At 41.1% G+C, this 18,396-nt stretch overlaps 1 protein-coding gene across 2 annotated transcripts in view; it reads left to right on the top strand.

The window, feature by feature from the left end:
• The first annotated feature begins 2,425 nt into the window (after nucleotides 1-2,425).
• Nucleotides 2,426-18,396, top strand: part of ripor3 (RIPOR family member 3) — a 54,794-nt gene continuing 38,823 nt past the window's right edge. For both annotated transcript variants that reach the window (XM_023393095.2, XM_023393094.2), the window contains exon 1: nucleotides 2,426-3,347. The gene's annotated coding sequence lies outside the window, so the exon portion shown is untranslated. The remainder of the gene's footprint in view (nucleotides 3,348-18,396) is intronic.

The following is an 18,396-nucleotide window of genomic DNA, read 5'->3' as shown; positions in this document are numbered from 1 at the left end:
AATATGATTTTCTTTTACAGTAGCATCTGTTTGCAAACTACATGACTGGACACAAAAACAAGCCAACCAAATGTTCACTGTCATAGATCCTAACCAGGTTTTAAAGAAGCTACTTGTAAGTTTTGCTATTACGTCCTCTGAACACTCGTCCTCTTCAGGATGCTACAGTGACTCGGTATCGGAAAGTGACGAGATGGGTCAACCAGGCTGGAGCTAGCTGGCTAGCATACTAACTTCAGTAGAAGAAAATTGTGATAGAAATAGAAGCAAAACAAAAGGGTTGTTTTCCACCTCTGGAGACAGCTGTTGGTGAGTAAAGGAATAAAGTTTGATGCTGAACTCCGAACGTTTCTTCTACACTGGTAAGTAAACAGCTGCTAATGCTAACGTCGGCTATGTAGCAATAGCAAAAACTTACAAATACCTCCTTTAAGTCTTTGCAAGTGTAATTTCTTGATCTTCTGCAATCAATATGTAGGTACATATGCACACAAGCGACACACTCTTCCAAAACAAAACAAAGAAATTCAATGATAGTGATAACAAATGAGAAAAAGATGAGCTTCATTCAACAAGAAAAAACGCTAGCTAATCCCTTCAGCCATGTTTCCAGAGCAGTGGGGACTACAAATGACTGCCCACAGCTTTGGAACATGTTCACCAATCACATATTGATGTAATGTACAGACAACATACTACATGCAACTTGACAAATGAGCCCGATAATTACCACAAAAACTTCAAGAAAACAAACCAAACAAAAGGACCTCAAACACGACTTCACCTCTTTACAGGACGGCTCACACATCGCCTGAGTCAATTAAGCGGTCTCACATGAACCCTGTGTCAACGTCCCCACGGCAGGCTGATCTGGACAACTTCACAAACGCGACAACTTTGAGCTTAATTACAAGTTCAATGACTTCAGTCAGCGTCAGTTGTTTTTCACAGGGCATCATGGGAAAGCCTCTGGATGGAGCCGCTTTTAACGACTCTGTGCTTTATGTGCATTTTTGCCTGAGAATTGTCTGTGAATCTGTGATGTGGGCACGATCATGACAGAATAACACTCACATCACAACAAAGAAAGAATGTGATGGTCTTGGTTTCAGCTTTACATAAGATGGTGAATTTAAAGAAAAGGACAAACAACAGCGACAGTCGTTTCAGCAATGCTTTGGTCTGCGGGGGGAACACAGACGCCCATCCTGACCTCCAGGTGGGTCAGATTTGAACACAGCAGACCGCTGTTTCTTCCCATTATAAGTCAACAGTTTTTTCTTTTAACCATGACCATAATCGACCTAGTGGTTATCAGTGTAACCGTGACAATAAAGGTCCCTGAATCTTAACCAAGACATTATTTTAACCTAAATCATTATTTTCCAAGCTGTTGTGCCCATCTTAATAATGTTGTCTAAGATCAGGGAAAGACAGACATTGTCCTGTCAGAAAACACTTCTATGTATCATGCTAATCTTTACATTTCAGATATCCACAGGAGATGTGCAGTAAAAGACATAAGATGTGTCCAGATTCAGGGCCCGCATCTTTCGGAGGCTGCAGTCGAAGACCGATGGCGTAACAGTGGCGCGACTAGGCTGTCCCATTTCGAAAGTACTGTACCTTCAAATGCATCTGTCTTTTCCTGGCCCAACCTAACCCAAGATTCAGTGCGCGGTGATAATGAAAATAATATGGCAGCAAACACCACAGAGAAAGAGCCTGAGGATTACACTTTTAAATGTAAGTATTGGGTTTCAGCTTCATTTAAATAGTGCTTTATCTCTTAAACGTCTTTCTGTGGGGCCTGGATTAGTTTGGATGTGGAGGATCAGTAGGAAAAAATAACCACGACAAGGACGAACATCTGAAAACCTGGGCAAACAAAACCAAAACTATTTGCATGTTTACTTCTTTAAAATATTAAAACACAGAAGAAACACAAAGACAAAAAGCACTAAGCTGCAGGAATATTGTGACTTAATATCTACGTATTTAAACCTTTGTGTTTCACAGTAAACTTCACCGCCACAAACTATAACTTGAATTTTTTTAAAAAATCTTTTCCTGCATTTCATTCACTGGATTCAGACGTTCACTCGCTCTCTTGTGCATCACTAATAAACTTTCTCAAACTCACAGATGTGATGAGTCTGTTTTCAGGGGGGAAGTGTTTATTTTCACAGATGCACGTCCATCAGTCGGGACATAAAGCAGCAGAGTCACTGATGTATGTCTCTGTGCCGGAGCCAAGTGCTTTAGTTTAAAGCCAAAACATGATACTCACCAAGTGGAGAGGGGGGGGAGGGGAGGAATAAGAGAGAGGAGGAGGAGGAGGAGGAGGAGGGCTTCAGAAACATTTTCTGTTACAACTGAACTAAAAAGAAAAAGAAACAACAGAGAGAAATTCAGAAAAGGAAAGAGGAGAGGAGAGGAGAGGAGGCTTTAAAGTAGCTGTTGGGAAAAAGAGGATCCCCGAGGAAGAGCAGACAGAAAGAAAGAAAGACAGAAAGAAAGAAAGAAAGAAAGAAAGAAAGACTAGTTTTTGAGATGAGAAAGGGAAAGCATAGAGAAGATATGGCAGGGAACGAGAGAGAACGAAGGAAAACGACATGTTAGAGATGACAGAAAAACTATGAAAGAGGAGGAGGAGGAGGAGAGGGGTTATGAGGAAGAGTTAGTTAATGACAAATGCTGAAAATGTTGAAGGAGAAAGAGAGAAAAGGTTAGAAAGAAAGAAGACAGCGTAGTGACAGAGCAGAAATCAAGACAGAAAGAGGAGCAGCAACAGAGAAAGAAGAGATGAAGAGACAGAAAAAGGCTTGAACGCTTTAATTGAAGTTGACAAAGAGAAAAAAGCAGATTGTCAGAGTGGGAAGAGCTGAAAGAGAGAGGAGGAGAGAAACAGAGAGGAGGGAGTGGAGAAGAAGCTGAGGGGGAGAGAGAGAGGAGAGGAGGGAGAGGAGAGCTGGAAAGTAAAGTGTGTGACAGAGGAAGAGAGAGCAGGATATGAGGAGGAGTGAGGAAGAGCAGAGAAAGAAAAGAGAAGAAGAAGAAGAAGAAGAAGAAGAAAACGGGGGGAACTTAATTTCCATTTTTTTCTGACGTCGTTGTGAAACCCTCTCGAGCTGCTGCTGCAAGACTGAACGCTATCAGGACCGAGCAGACTGCTGCCAAACCCACTGACACACACACACACACACACACACACACACACACACACACACACACACACACGCACACACACGTATATAGGAAGCGAAGGAGCTCCCCAGCAGTGTTGGATATGACTCGTCGGCTGTCGGAGTGACAGTTGGGAATAAACCAGTTCTTCATCCAGTCAGGTGAGTTTAATCTGCTTTTAATGGCTCTAATGGATCGTTTAGGGTTTTATTATTTAATTCAGATTTAAAGAGGAGATTTAATGTCTTGACTTGTTCTGAGACAAACTGACTAAACTTTTATTAAAATGAAGGAGATTCTTCTTGAAAGCTGTTTTAGGAAACGGATTAAACTGTTAAAGACAGAGCAAGTGAGCAGTCTCTACTCGTGTTAGCTGTTTATATCAGTGGATTAAAACTGGAGTTAGTAGTTTGACTGGTTGCCGTGTCGTTTAGGAAGAAACACACTGTTTAACTCGTGATGTTAATGGAGCGGCTGAGTTTGGAAAAATGCAGTTTGAGTCGGGTTCACAGACACAGGTGAGACCACTGGACCACTATCTGTTGTCATTGTGAAGAAACAGAGAAGAAATACAGTGTTTTCATTTAAGGTTTTCTTTTATGATATAACTGCAAAACTAAGAGAGGGAACTTGCTGCAACTCTGACCAAGAGGGGACCTCCACAGCTTTGACAGTCCAGGTGCTGAACCCAGGCAGGATTTGACCAGCACCAGTGGTGATTTAGGGTCGCAGTCGAACCCTCCACAGGACTGATCGGACTGGAAGTTTTTCAGTATTCACTTTGGGAGTTGGGCTTTAACCTCGACTTAGGCCAGAGAGATCAAAGTGGGGAGTTATGTGGTAGAAAAACCACATTTTGCTGCAATATAGGGAACAGTTTCATATTTAATATGACTATGACTGTCTTCACACTGCTGCTGCAGATGCATGTTGGGAACTGCTTCAGCCTCCAGAGGAAGTGCTGAGGATAAACTCTAACGCTGCAGGTATCCTCTTGGCTAAAAGTAAAATCACCTCCAGCTGGATGTTGTTGTTCTGTGGCTGCATCAGTAACACATCTGTCCTGATCCATGTTGTTTTGCTGAGCAGCAATAAAAAAGTTTTTTTCTTGTTTCGGTTTATTTTCAGAGCTGAATTTTCATCTCCACAGACAAACGTCAGCGACACGAATCCGCTCGTAGAAACTCTGAACTCAGTTCACTGTGGTTCAGTTGTACAGCGTCCATCAGCTGTTCACTCACTTACTGACACTCTAATGTTTTAACTCTAAGTTTAACTAAAGTGCTGAAGTGTTGAAAGAAGATTCGGAGGCAAAGAATTGGAAAAATACACAAAATTCTTAAAATAGATGTTACCTTTGCCCTTTGTGTTGAGACTGGGTCACGGAGGTCAGATCAGGTGGAGGCTGTAGGTGTGTCCGTCTCTTCCATATGACATCACTCATCATCATAGCAGCGGCTCAGTCAGACAGGTGAAGGAACTAAAAGACAAACAGGTAAAATAAAAGCAAAGTTAACTGTGTTGATGAGGGGATAGGGAGCAGGTGAACAGGTGGATGTGGAGGTCAGGTGATAATGAGATTGTTTCTGGTTTGTCTTCACTGTTTGGAGAAATCCATCTTAGAGGAGGAAGTCAAGAGATCTGCACTGCTATAACCTGATTACTCCAAAACCCACATTTACAAACAACTAATCAGTAATCATACATAACCCTGCATCCTGGAGGCTTTTCTTCCATGTTGGAGCTTTTTTGACTTGTAGACATGTTTCCTTTTAGTTTCAGTTTCAGGTTTAGTCAGATTGGATTATTTTAGATGCGTGGTCACATCACGATCACACACTGTGCTGCTGGTCAGGGATTCACTCTCTGATGTCTTTGTCCTGCAGTAAAAACAGAAACCTCTTCTCTTCTGCTCTTTTGTGTCCTATCCTGTCTCATCTCTCCTTCATCGTCTCCTCTTCTTCATCGTTTTTGCCCCCCCCCCAATGCCTGCCACTCGGTTTTGCTCTCGGAGCCACGTGAGCATCAGTTTCTCATGAACCCCTGAGTGAGTGCAGCTCAAACTGTCGAGCTGCCAGAGAAAACATCAACACAACAAGCCAGGTCAGGGTCTGCTGCTCGCTCACCCTCACCCCTCTCTCTCTCTCTGCCTCCCCCTCCTCAGTTTCTTTCTGTCTCTCTCTCTTTTCTCTCCCACCATCGATCCTTTTAGTTGCCCAGTCCTGCTGCAGTTCAAGGTTCCCTGAGTTCATGGTTTGGCTTCGTGGGTCATTGTGGACTCAGTGGGAGGTCACTGCTTCAATTGTGGTTGAATTACATGCGAACACGTTTTTTTCCCAGAGGAACGTGTTTGTGCGAGCGGATCGAGACACTCGCTAACAATAAGAGAGCTGGGGGAGCCGCCTCTGTTGTTCAGCCGGGTGTGAATCCGGTCTCTCAGTAACTGGTTCAGACGGCTCCACAATGGCTCCGCCGGCAAAGAAGATGCCGAAACATTAGAAACGATTGTGGCCATTGTGAGATTAATGGCACTGTCTTTGTGGTCTAATGAAGCGTGCAGATGTTCAGTGTTGTAGTATTTATGGTTTTATTGTCAGTGTGACACACGCTGACTGTTGGTGTGTGTGTGTGTGTGTGTGTGTGTTTCGACACCACAGAGAGGACATATTTTTTACACTTTAATGAAGTGTGTAAGTGCTTTTGAACGGTGGTTAAGTCTCTTTTTGTTCTGTATACACTCTATACTGCAACTGTAATCCATCTAATCTCTTTAGCTCTGGTCTTTCTATTCTATAATGTAATGTATATAATATATAATGGTGGATTTAAAAGGCACAGTCTGTAACTTCTGCCGTTAGGGGGCTCTCAATCAAGACAATAACTAAATACGGCGTTGGGTGATGGCATGATCATGCGTGGGATCATGGGAGTTGCCGTCAGCTTCTCCTGGTTTGGATTCCTTCAGTGTCAGTGGTTCAGCGATTCGCCAACTCTCTTCGGCGAACACAGGACGTCTTGGAGCTGAGCTAACCAATATTTCCTCCGCTTGTTTCTATGATAACTTCAGATCCAGACGTCCGATGACTAAAATCCTTCATTTGGTTCAAATATATAGTTGAAAAAAGGTGTAAAAAGTATATCTTTAAAAATTTGACTTAAAAACTGGATAATAGTCAATTTTGACACCCCCATGCTGATGCATGCACATAGAGGATATGATGTCATTGACATGTGACCAAAGAAATGGAGCGTTACCATGATTAAGATCACAGATTTCTCTGGTTTGAGAATTGATAGAAACATTTGGGAAAATGTAACTCCACAACATACAGAACATAGATCTAGATGTTTTTAGACATTTTAAAAAGTTACAGATTATAAAACTTTGAGTGAATTGATTTGAACTCAGCTACAGGACGTGTGTGTGTGTGTGTGTTGAGGAAAACAGTGTCCAGTTGTAAAATGGTCTTGGTGGTCTAATTAGTGGTGCTACATGTTTTACATCAACAACATCCCCACCTCATTAATTCAGACACATTAGCATAATTATTGTAAACAAACAGGAGCCCCGCTGAGAAGACTCTCAGCCTGTTGTCGGCTCTGCACTGGAGTTTAGTCGATTTCTGTTTTTGTCATAACGGCGTCAGAGGGTGAAGAGAGATGAAACTGACTGATGCTGACGGAGTGGAAGGTGGAAAACAGACATTTTGTTTGTCCTGAGATGTTTTTCCACGCTACAGGTTTAACAGGAGCTGCTTAATTTAAAGGAGCAGAAGCATTAATGTCATTATTTTGAACATTACACTGAGCTGGTAGTTCAACACAGAGGTCAGGACTTTAGATGCAACTTATCAAGCTAACAATCTCACAACACTGACTTGAATTTAGCGGGAGAAGACGTTGCTTTATAGCTGACAGTTAAATAGCTGTAAGGTGCATTCAGGCAGGGTCATTCTTGAAAAGGTGTGCTACATGCACTAATCTGAGGTGGTTACTCTGTGTGTGTGTGCGTGTGCGTGTGTGTGTGTGTGTGTGTGTGTGCTCAGATTTACAGCCTCAGTGATTTATAGCAACAAGCTCATCCTGTCAACAAAGCAGCTCTGTTCCCTGATGCCTTCCACCCCATTTATTATCCTTAAACACACACACACACACACACACACACACATTACATACACCTATGCTTCCAATTAGTCACATGACATCATCCAACATACACTCATGCGAGCAGAGACGCGCAGCGAGCCGATCTGTGACCTGCAGGTCCACGAAGCCTCTGGAGAAATGATGGACTGAGAGAAGAATCCGCATCAGGATGAAATCGAGTCCTGCTGCTCCAGACCTGGACTCTCTGGATCTCCTTTCACTAGACGGGATCATTTCACGTGTTTAGCTCTGGCAAGAAGAAAGCATCATAAAGCTGCATCATTTGCTAACAAATAACATCAAGTGCGGATTCAGGGCGGTGATCCAGAGGAGCAGATGCGATGGCAGGACCGCGCTGCGCCTGATTAACTGCAGCTCAGCGACATGTTCAGTTCTTTCCAGACACGATAAAGCAGGTTCAGCCAAAAGGAAGATCTCTGAATCTGCGACGAGCCCCCGTTTAACTCCTGGAAAAACTGCTACTGTTGTGATTAGAGGTGGTCGACGCAATCCGCAGATTGTTCTGTAAAAGTGTAGATTTTCTCCAAGGCAGTGACACCTCAGTTTCTTGCCCTCTGCTGTGAGATGAACACGTCTGAATCTGGTTCAATGCAAGAATTGAGAATAAGTAATTCCTGCTTTTGATTTTAACATTATATTGTATATTTTGCTTCTAATGCAGCTGCTGCCTTTGGTGCAACAGAAGGAAACAAAGAACCGATTTTAATTGGATGATATCTGCACTTTAAGTCCTGTGAAACAGATTTAAAAGACCACAAAGTTATGTTAAAAATCATAATTATATTCGCATATCTCAGTGCAAGATAAATAAAACCATAAGATAAGAGAAGATGAGATGGACATTTATTGATCTGCCGTAGAGGAAATTCAAATTTGATACAGCAGCACAAAAGAGAAGCAGCACAAGAGGAAAATGTGATAAGAAATAAAATAAGAATAGAAACAGAATCTAAAATAAATAAGATAAATTAGAAATACTATCTATGCATAAAACAATATGCAATATGAATATTTTAAAAACGATATTGACCTTATTAAATCCAAGTGGCCCTTAGTGTTAAATCAATTGCATGATTTATTAACGTTTTTGTATATTTTAAAGGTTTCATTCTCCCTCTTTTCCTGTGTTTTATTTGAAGTGTTGATCCATGAGAAGATATACAACAAATGTCCTTTTTTATGTGTTGACCAAAGCAAATTAATAGAACATTAATAGTAATAAGAGTTTTGATTCATGAACATAAAATTTAAACTTTTTTATAACTTTTTTTCATGGTAACTACCAGAATTTAATCTCACACAATGTAAATACAACAACTTGTTTTATGGAGGTTTTCCCGGTTCATATCCTCCATAAAACCAAAACAAACCATTTTTTAACGTCACTTTCTGATATAACATGTTAACTGGAGAGATTTAGATCTTCTGCTCTGGACAGAGCCGGGCTAGCTGTTTGCCCGTTCTCAGTCTTTATGCTAAGCTAAGCTAAGCTAAGCTAAACTAACCAGCTCTTGGTTGTAGCTTCAAATTTCTGTCGACTTCGTCATTTAACTGCAACAAATAAATGTCAAACTATTCTTTTAAAAAATTCCCAACACTGACAAAGGAAAGGTGAGCAACTGAAACATCCTTGATTGACTGATTGATTGACATACTGATTGATTGCTTGATTGATTGATTGATTGATTGATTGATTGATTGATTGATTGATTGATTGATTGATTGATTGATTGATTGACAGATAATGGTGAGATGATTCAAACACAATCACAGCCCTGGATGATGTTCAGGATTTAAAAAACAGATGATTCTTCTGATTCTCAGCTGTAAAATCTCCTTTACGTCAACGAGAAAAATGATACGTTCAAGAGTAGGAGTGAGTTCTTCTGCAAATGTTGGAAATCAGGATTTTGGAAGGAAACGTTTCCATTGTTTCATGACGGCTGCAGTGAAAATGAAAATATGTTTTTAGTTTTCAAGTGGGAGTGAAGGTAGACACAGTCCTTTATTTTATTAGGATACATAAAGAGACTTTTGTATCAGGCCTCTCAGGAGCTTGAATAGAAGAAAGCCTCCCACTCCCTTACTGGTTTAATCAGCTCGACTGGTCCATCAACTGGTCCAGGCACAGTGTAACGTGTCCGGACAGTTGTTTCTTTCATCAGACGATCACACGACACATTCATACACCCATGTTCATTATATTCAAAAGCACAGCTACTGTGAACAGAGACCACGTCTTCAGGAAACACTCCTACAACCTGGATCGTTGAGCTCATGATCTGGGTCCTGGTGACACTCACATTTCGCTCTCCTCAGATTTAATTGTAACCAGCCCTTAATATAGATTTTTGTTTGAGAGAATAGTTCTTTAAAATGTATGTGACGCCGCAACTGATCCCAACACTTAACGGCCACATCATGGGCCCCTAAAGATATAAAGATAACCGCTAACCATCGTCTCTAAACAAAGCTTCAAACTATGGGGCTGAAAGATGAAGCCAGCTGCAGTTCCTCTAACGACCACTAGACTCTGGCTCCAACAGTGAGTCAGTCCCCATAGACTCCCATGTTAAAATGTCCAACTTTACAGCAGAAATAAACATGTTTACAGCCTGCTACAAAAAGAGTTTTGGTCTCTAGAGCTAATTTCCTCCTTCATGACACCTGTTCATATAACTCACCTGTTTATATAACTCACCTGTTTATATAACTCACCTGTTTACATTTTGAGGGCGTGGCCTCTTTGAGTGAGTGGGTGAGTGTATGCTTGCCACAAACCAACATATACCAAAGCTATAGTAGGAACTAGTGTTGGATCAATCAGAGGATCCAAAGATCTTGAAACCTGTTCAAATCCAGACAGGAATCTGTTCCTATAGGTCCAGAAAACACAACAAGAACCCGAACAGAACTTCTTATTAAAATACTGCAGCGGACATTAAGGTTTAAAGGTCAGGATCCAAAAATCTAATTCTTCTTTTCCATTACATTTTAATTTGCAGATGAAACCAGCTCCTCATTCATAACTGTTTCTAAATCAAACTGTTAGGCCTTCAAATTAAGAGTCTGTGAAAACGGTGTGAAAATCATTCTAATGTCAGGTTTATGGCTTCCTGAGCAGTCACAGACACACAGACACACACACACACACACACACACACACACACACACACACACACACAAGGCACATTGTGGATTTTTTTTTTTAACTGAGTGGTCCTGTCTGCTCTCTAACACATTTCCTGCTGCAGTTCGCTGCCCAATAAAGCAAGAATGCAGTAAAAGCCCTAAATATAAGCTCTGTATTTATGATCCACAGATATATAGTTATTTTTTGTACAGATCAGGGGGAAACACTTTTGTCCCTCTAAGACAAACTGACATGTCCAATTAAAGAGTTAAAAGTGAGGAGAGTGGCTTCAATTAAATGGTAGATAACTTTTTTGTGAGTATGAACGTTGTTGGGGCCTCGTTATTATTTCACAATAAAACCTGTTTTATATTGTATTTTTAGTATTTGCTGATCTATCTGTACGTCCACTCCACCACATTTCAGCAGAAAATATTATGCTTTTTTACTCCACTGTTTACCGAAGATCAGTGTTGTTAAAAATGAAACCAGTGTGTCAGTCACATATCGGATGTGTATGAGCTGCTCTAACTTTCTCACATGGTTTCATTTAAACACCATCTGAGTATCCAAAACAAAGTGTAATTTAATAATATGTAAATACAACATTTTGACTTTGTTTTTTCACATTAATCTTTTCACAAACCCTCAAATTTATCCCGTGATGCTTTGGATGCCTCTGAATTAAAATATTGGTTTTGAAAACAAGCGTCAGATGGATCTGACAGCTGCTTCAGTAAGTCTCAGGCAGAGTTATAGACATTGTTAACTGCTTTGTGTTGCTATGTGTTTTCATATTTGGCCGAGTTACTCTTGTGTAACTCCTCTCAGTTTTAGTTAAATGATCCCAGGTGGTTTAAGTTCAATAAGACATGTTTCATGATTTAATGGGTCCTTTACAAACCAGAAAGCTGCTGCAGTTTGTCAGAATTTTCTCTTCGCTTTCTCTAATTTTTATGTTTTTAAGTGACAGGAAAGTTTAACAGCAGTGTGTATACTGGTGGTTCACACTGCTGTTAAACCAACAAGGGTTTTCTGTGGTAATTGGCACAATGTTGAACAAGGCTCAACTTGTGCTTCACATCACAGTAACAGTGCAGAGCATCAGTTTGAGTTTTATTGCTGTAATGAATCTGTCTTGAAGAAATGACCAGAGCTCTGAGTAGGTGGATTAATGTGTCTTAATTTATTCTTAAAACGAGACCATTCATTAATTACAAATTGTGTGAACGTTGTGTTACTGCATTACTGAATATTTCCAACTATTTTCTGGATGGACACTGATTTTCATTCATGGTAATAAGCTATGAAAATGAACTGGGACACTTGCTTGAGATACAGAAGAGGATCAATCACTTTACATTTACCTTTACAGATCCGTCTGTCTAATGTATTTTAAAGTTAAGTTAATGTTTTAATGCAGTTTTGCAGCAACAATGTGCTGAAAACAATACGGCTGAATGTCGCCGGCACGGAGGAATAAAAACCAAATTTCTTCTAATCCATATTCATTTTTTGACTTCTTTTAATCTTTAATCTTGTATGAAGATTTTAAATCTTTCAATCTCAAACATGACTCCGTCATTTACATGAAACTATGATCTGAAACTGGTAACAACTCAATCTGCAATCTGCACATCTGCAACGATGTGTTTAATTTAATACAATTATCCATTAGTTTTTATGTCAAATCTTAATGTGAAAAGTCACTACACTCTACACGCGCACACACACACACACACATATTGCTTGTAAAACAGGACCCCACACACAGGCCAAACACATGATGTAAGTCTGACTTCAGTCCTCAGCTGAAGGTCAGACTCTGGAGAGTTCATCCAGGCTCCACATTGATCTACAGGCCCCACGAGTCCAGTCTGACAGAACACACTGCTCCGCCTTAAACAATGACAACCACCTAGGGTCAAAGGTCAGACCCATGTTCTGATCCCTGACAGGTCAGCAGAGCATGTTAGAAACACACAACAGACACAATCTAACCAATCATCTCACGCCAAGATGATCTAAATACTGTGTGTGTGTGTGTGTGTGTGTGTGTGTGTGTGTGTGTGTGTGTGTGTGTGTGTGTGTGTGTGTGTGTTCATGTTTTTTATCATATCGCAGCACGTGTGTCCCTCTCCCCTGTACGATCACTGGAGCTTCTCCTCTGTTTACTACTGATAAAAGATAAAGTTGTCCCCTGTGTCTGTCTCAGACTGACACAACACAACACAACACAACACAACACAACACAACACAACACCCTGAACTGAACTGAACTGAACTCCAAGGACAAGGTGTAGGAAATTATACAACATCAAAATGAGAAGATTGTGCACAGTTTACGTCTGATGCCAACCAGAGGCATTCCTCTCATCACCACCACCACCACACACAGACTATGTGTTTCATTTTTATCATTATTAGTAAACCCAGTTTACTGTTTCATAGTTCCCTGAACTATTTTAGGCCTTCTCTCACAATTTTAACGTGCGGCACAGAGTTATTTATTCCTGTAGTCTTCTCACACAGACTTTGGACTAATAGGACCATTTCAGTAATCGGACCTTTTCACAACACAATTTTAACTATGTTATAGTCATTACTTGACTTTCCTACCTTATAATTCAGACGTCCTGGTTTCTCTCTGTTTGTGGATCTCGTCACCTTCCCACAGTCCAGTAGATCCTGGCCTCTTTTTAACAGCAATTTTCTATGCTGGAGGGCTTTAGTTCAGGAGTCCCAGACTCCCCCGTGCACGTTTCAGGTCCTGTTCTGGACAGTAGGAGAGGTTGTTGAGATCCGGCTCGAAGGACCAAGTTGTGAAGGAACACCGTCTGAAAAATTCACAAGAGTAGGATATTTATTTCTTGCAGCAAGGGAACAAGTTACACACAAGAGCTCGCAGTGCAAATGTTCAAAGAATGCAAGATTCACACAGAATTTATACACAGAATATATGAGAGTGACCTCACATTTTTGCTTAAATGAGACAGACACAATAGAGACTCGATTCATGCCTTATCATAGCTAATGTTTGGGTGTAGTGGCTAGGAGGAACAGCGAAGGTCACTTCGCTCCTCTCTGACAACTCCTGTCTTAAAAGTAAACACAATAATAAAAAGTTCTATTCAGGATAATACAGTTTCCCTTTAAGATGGTTATGTTTATCATAAAGTATCACAATTTTTCCAACAGCTACAGTTTTCAAATGTTCCCTGAACACCTCACGTGCAGACTAATGATAGACACTAGCTACAGCAAACATCATCAGGAATCTGGATTTGAGGCGTTTAGGGCACATCTGTAATTGTAGCATCTGCCAAAAGTCTGCATGTGAGGAATTAGGGGGACCATTTGTAAATTGTAGCATCTACCGAAATAATGCATGTGAGATGTTTATGGAACATCTGTAAATTGTAGCTTCTACCAAAATGACTGGTGAATCTGACTCATAAAACACACAAAAAAAGAAATTTCACATAAGAATATGATTCATTTCAACTATGGCCCTGCGATATAAAACATATAACATAGAATAACACAGAGAACCACTTCACTGTTCACATCCAGCGGGAGTTTCTCATTGTGCTGCTGGATCACTGCTGCTGTGTTAAAGTGCCAAGAAGTCAGACATGTTTCAACAATTTTCAATGCAGCAGAGTCCAGAGTCCTGGTCAGAACCACAGCTTTTCTAAACCAAGTGGTTTTCACTCTACCTGCTGAGGATAAAGGGAAAACTCTCTTTTCTCCAGCTTCACACTGGACCACAAATCACTACTGATTTGTCTCAGGTGAAACGCATAACAAGTGTTGTATTTTAGGCTGGATTTTATGAGCTGTCGCTGAGCCGGGACGCCCCCACCCACCCCACCCCCACCCCCTGCAAAGTGTCATTTTGTCTGAGCAAAATGTTCGAGGCCTCAGGAGACAGAACAAGAATTTCCATTTCACACTTGGGTGAAAATTCCAGATTGGCTGAGCTCACACCACCGGGTCCTTTCAATGGCCGACATTATGCCAAGCGAAGTCAATCATGTGGAGGGAAAAACAGCAGGAAAAAGCTCCTCACATATACAGTATGTAGCTTCACATTTATGTTTCAGGCTTTCGGCCGACTCTTCCTTTCAGAGTGAGTTATTAAACATGAAAACACGAGGATAAATCAGTATATTACTCATCCAAGTGGCCTGATAACAAGAGGAACGAGCTGCAGTATTAAGCAGTATGTGAGACCATGCGAAGGGTTTACGTTGACTGACTTTTGGCAGATGTTTTTATCTACACTGCACGTACATTTGTAACTCTGGACCCCCACAGTCCTGCAGTAGAGCAGGTTTTGAGCCAGATCTTCCAAACCTGATCCTGCTGAGCCACAGGGAGTCTGGTCTTTGTGCTGCAGTGCACATACATGCATTCTCCTCATTTTCAGATATCAGGTTTCTCTTCATAAGGGACGCCGGCTAAACTAATGCAAAGTGATATCTTGGCCATTGGACAGAAATGCTGAAATTAAGGCAGCATTATACAGACACAGGGGTTAAAGGAAGTTGAGAGAGGGGGTCGTTTTTATAGTTTAGGTCTGAATATAAAGTACAGAATCCCCAAATCCCAAGTTTCTTGAGATAATCACATCCCTGGGTTTAGTGCAGCAGCTTTGAGTGATGACTGTAAGTGAATCAAACCTGTAAGCAAAGTCTGCTAACGTGTCCTCAGAGACGTTTTCTCTTCAACAGGTTAAAGATGTCCACTGTTTGGACTCACTGTAGGTTCTATTACACGTATATTAACTTACAGGGGTAATTTGTATTGGCTGCCGTTGAAGGGGTCCGATTTTTTAAAAGTGTTTATTTTAATGCTCTGAAATAATGAAGCATTAAGTCAGATTAAAGCAGCCCACACCTGGCTGAGTTAGTGGAAACAAAAATCACAAATCAAAGATACAAAGGCATTTGTTTGAGAGGTACCAAATTTTAAGACCTAATTCTTTTGATCCTTATCTTGCATTAAGCTTCGTGATACAACAACTATTCGTCCGACCTGAACAACTATACAGGTCTTTTGTTCCAACCCTCTGATACGGGGTGGTGTCTCCTGAAATAGTGCCCCTGCGGCGTTTTGCACCTTGGTTCTCATGGTTACAATAATAAACATGTAAATTTTACCAACAGAGACGTACCAGACTTTAAAGTCATGTGTTCCACCATTGTTGATGTTGTTAGTTCAGACTTTACATCCTGACATTCAACCCTCACTGTCATGCCTGTTATTATATTTTGCATATACGTAGCACTAATTTCTGAGTACACACACAATCGACGCTTTAAAAGATCGAATGCAGGATACAAAACAAATCTTAGCTCTTACTGTGTTAGCCATGTGGTGCTGTTGAGCCACAATAGAAAACCCACAAAGGGAGACTGCGCCGAGAAACAAGGGGCAAAAGTTAAACTGACTTTCTACACTGCTGAAATATTCACAGACACAAAACATTAATTTGTTGGTATAGAGTATAAATCAGGTTTGTGGATCTGAGCCACTCCTAAAGAACACAAAGTGCCAGCTATAATGGAGATTACAGAATATTACATAACAAACAATTAGTCATGAAGCTCAAGCTTCAATCAGCTGAAAGCAGAGATCAAGTCTCTACCTGCTGCTCTGCGATGGAGCTTCAGATCGCCACTGTAACAGACTGAAACTGACAAAAAGGTGTGTGTGTGTGTGTGTGTGTGTGTGTGTGTGTGTGTAGATTGAACCCACTGGCCTTGCTCCCTACTGGGCCACTGGGTATCAAATGCAACACACACATTAGCAAATAAACAGGTTGTGATCTTTATTCTTATTATCTTTCTCCTACGTACAGTGTGTGTGTGTGTGTGTTTGTATATAATTTCTTTTTAATTATCTTGTACATTGTGTTGACTCAAGGAACCTCTGACTGATGTGACTGATTCTGAAATCAGTGTTGTACCGGCCCACTGGCCCATGTAAGGATCCATTAGAGGGTTATAAACATGTTCTGAAGAAGTAGTTTGTCAATACAGACAGGCTGTACCTCCTTAGATCAGTTAGAGTCTCTAGAATTCAAATATTTCAACCCGTTTTGCGCTAACCATAAGCACATAAATATGATTTATTAATATCTACCAGCATTGTTTACCAGAGGAGTGTGATTACCTACCTGTTGAACTTCCGATTCTCCCTCCATTCCTCCCTTAGTTGTCCTCCTTTAGTCTGTAACGGTCCACAGATCACAAAAAGCAAAAGGGTTCCTTATAAAAAAATATTCCAGGTTATAAAAATCGTCCTGAGAAGTCCACAGCAGATGACCAAGCGATTAGTATCCGCTGTTCTTCCGTCACTTCTCCTCCCTGTCTCTCTCTCCATTCGGCTCCATCTTGCGGTTGTGTTCGCGGGTCTTCGGCTGTTTTCGCGGGTCTTCGGCTGTGTTCGCGGGTCTTCGGCTGTTTTCGCGGGTCTGCGGCTGTGTTCGCGGGTCTGCGGTTGTGTTCGCGGGTCTGCGGTTGTGTTCGCGGGTATGCGGCTGTTTTCGCGGGTCTTCGGTTGTGTTCGCGGGTCTGCGGCTGTTTTCGCAGGTCTGCTATTGTTTGTTAGCTTTCTGGCTACAAAATGGCGACCAGATTTCACTTCAGGGGAGTCAAAGGGAAGACAACCAGCGTAACTAAGCTAAGACTTAATGAAAAAAGCCGGTCTTTTCCACAGTTTTTCTAATCGACCTTAGCTGTAGATGGAAGTCTCCCCTGACCAATCAGAGCAAACAAGGGGGGTGGGCACTTCAGAGGCACGGCCAATAGGATGTGAGAGGTGTGGAAACAGTTGAGAGTGGATATCAGCTGTTTCGTAGACATCAAAACGCTTCAGTATATTTTCTATTATTTCATATTAAAGAGTTAAAGCACATTTCTCCCAGTTTTCCTTTTAGAAAGGGTTGTGGGTGCCAGTGAAAAGGTGTATTATAAAAGCCTACTAAAGTAAACAGACTTGTTTTTTACAGGGAGAACTGAAAAATACAACAACAAATAAATACCATGCATGAGCTGATGTAGTTTAACTTGGGTTGTAGTCACATGCAGAATAAGCACATTTTCAGAAACTAGAGTATGTTACCTTTCAAATGAGGTCTCATAAATGCATTTTGGCCTTAGAGTTCATCTGTTTTAAGCTTATTACATTTACATACGTAAATAGTTGTAAATTAGGTTTAAAAAGGTGGGTGTCTTATAGAACAACCGGGGTTCAAATAAAAAGGAAAGTAATGCATCAGGTGGATGGAGACGAGACTTTACTGACTGTTTGTTTTGCTCCTTGTTCCTTATTTTAAACTGACTGTTGTGACGTTCCTGAACCGTTTCCTCAGTCAGACACCGTGAGATTTCTGTTCAGACCAACAAGCCTGTTCTCCTGTTTACTCCAAACTAACCAGCGATGTAAACTGCACAGCTTCCTGTGCTTCATGAGAAACCACAGACTGTAAATTAAGATGGATGTAGCCTCCGTGTCGTCACTTAAGAGTGGGTTTGAAGCTCAGAGTGAGCTGCTCCATCATTGCCATCTTGGCAGCGCCTGACTCCACTCCTAACTCTTAGCTAATCTGAAAATGGTCAAAGAGGAGAGGCATGTGTGGAGCTGAGACTTCAGTGCAAGTATACTCTCACCCACCTGTCACTCAAAGAGGCCACGCCCTCAATTCTCAATAACTTTAGCCCTTAATAAAATGTAAACAGGTGAGTTATATAAACAGGTGTCATGAAGGAGGAAATTAGCTCTAGAGATCAAAACAGTTTTTGTACCAGGCTGTAAACATGTTTATTTCTGCTGTAAAGTTGGACATTTTAACATGGGAGTCTATGGGGACTGACTCACTGTTGGAGCCAGACTCTAGTGGT

This window comes from Seriola lalandi, unplaced genomic scaffold, assembly GCF_002814215.2.
Source record: "Seriola lalandi dorsalis isolate HSWRI2012SDOR001 ecotype SW California unplaced genomic scaffold, Sedor1 jcf7180002054928, whole genome shotgun sequence".
Taxonomy (NCBI): domain Eukaryota; kingdom Metazoa; phylum Chordata; class Actinopteri; order Carangiformes; family Carangidae; genus Seriola; species Seriola lalandi.
This window is presented reverse-complemented; position numbering and strand designations above follow the sequence as displayed.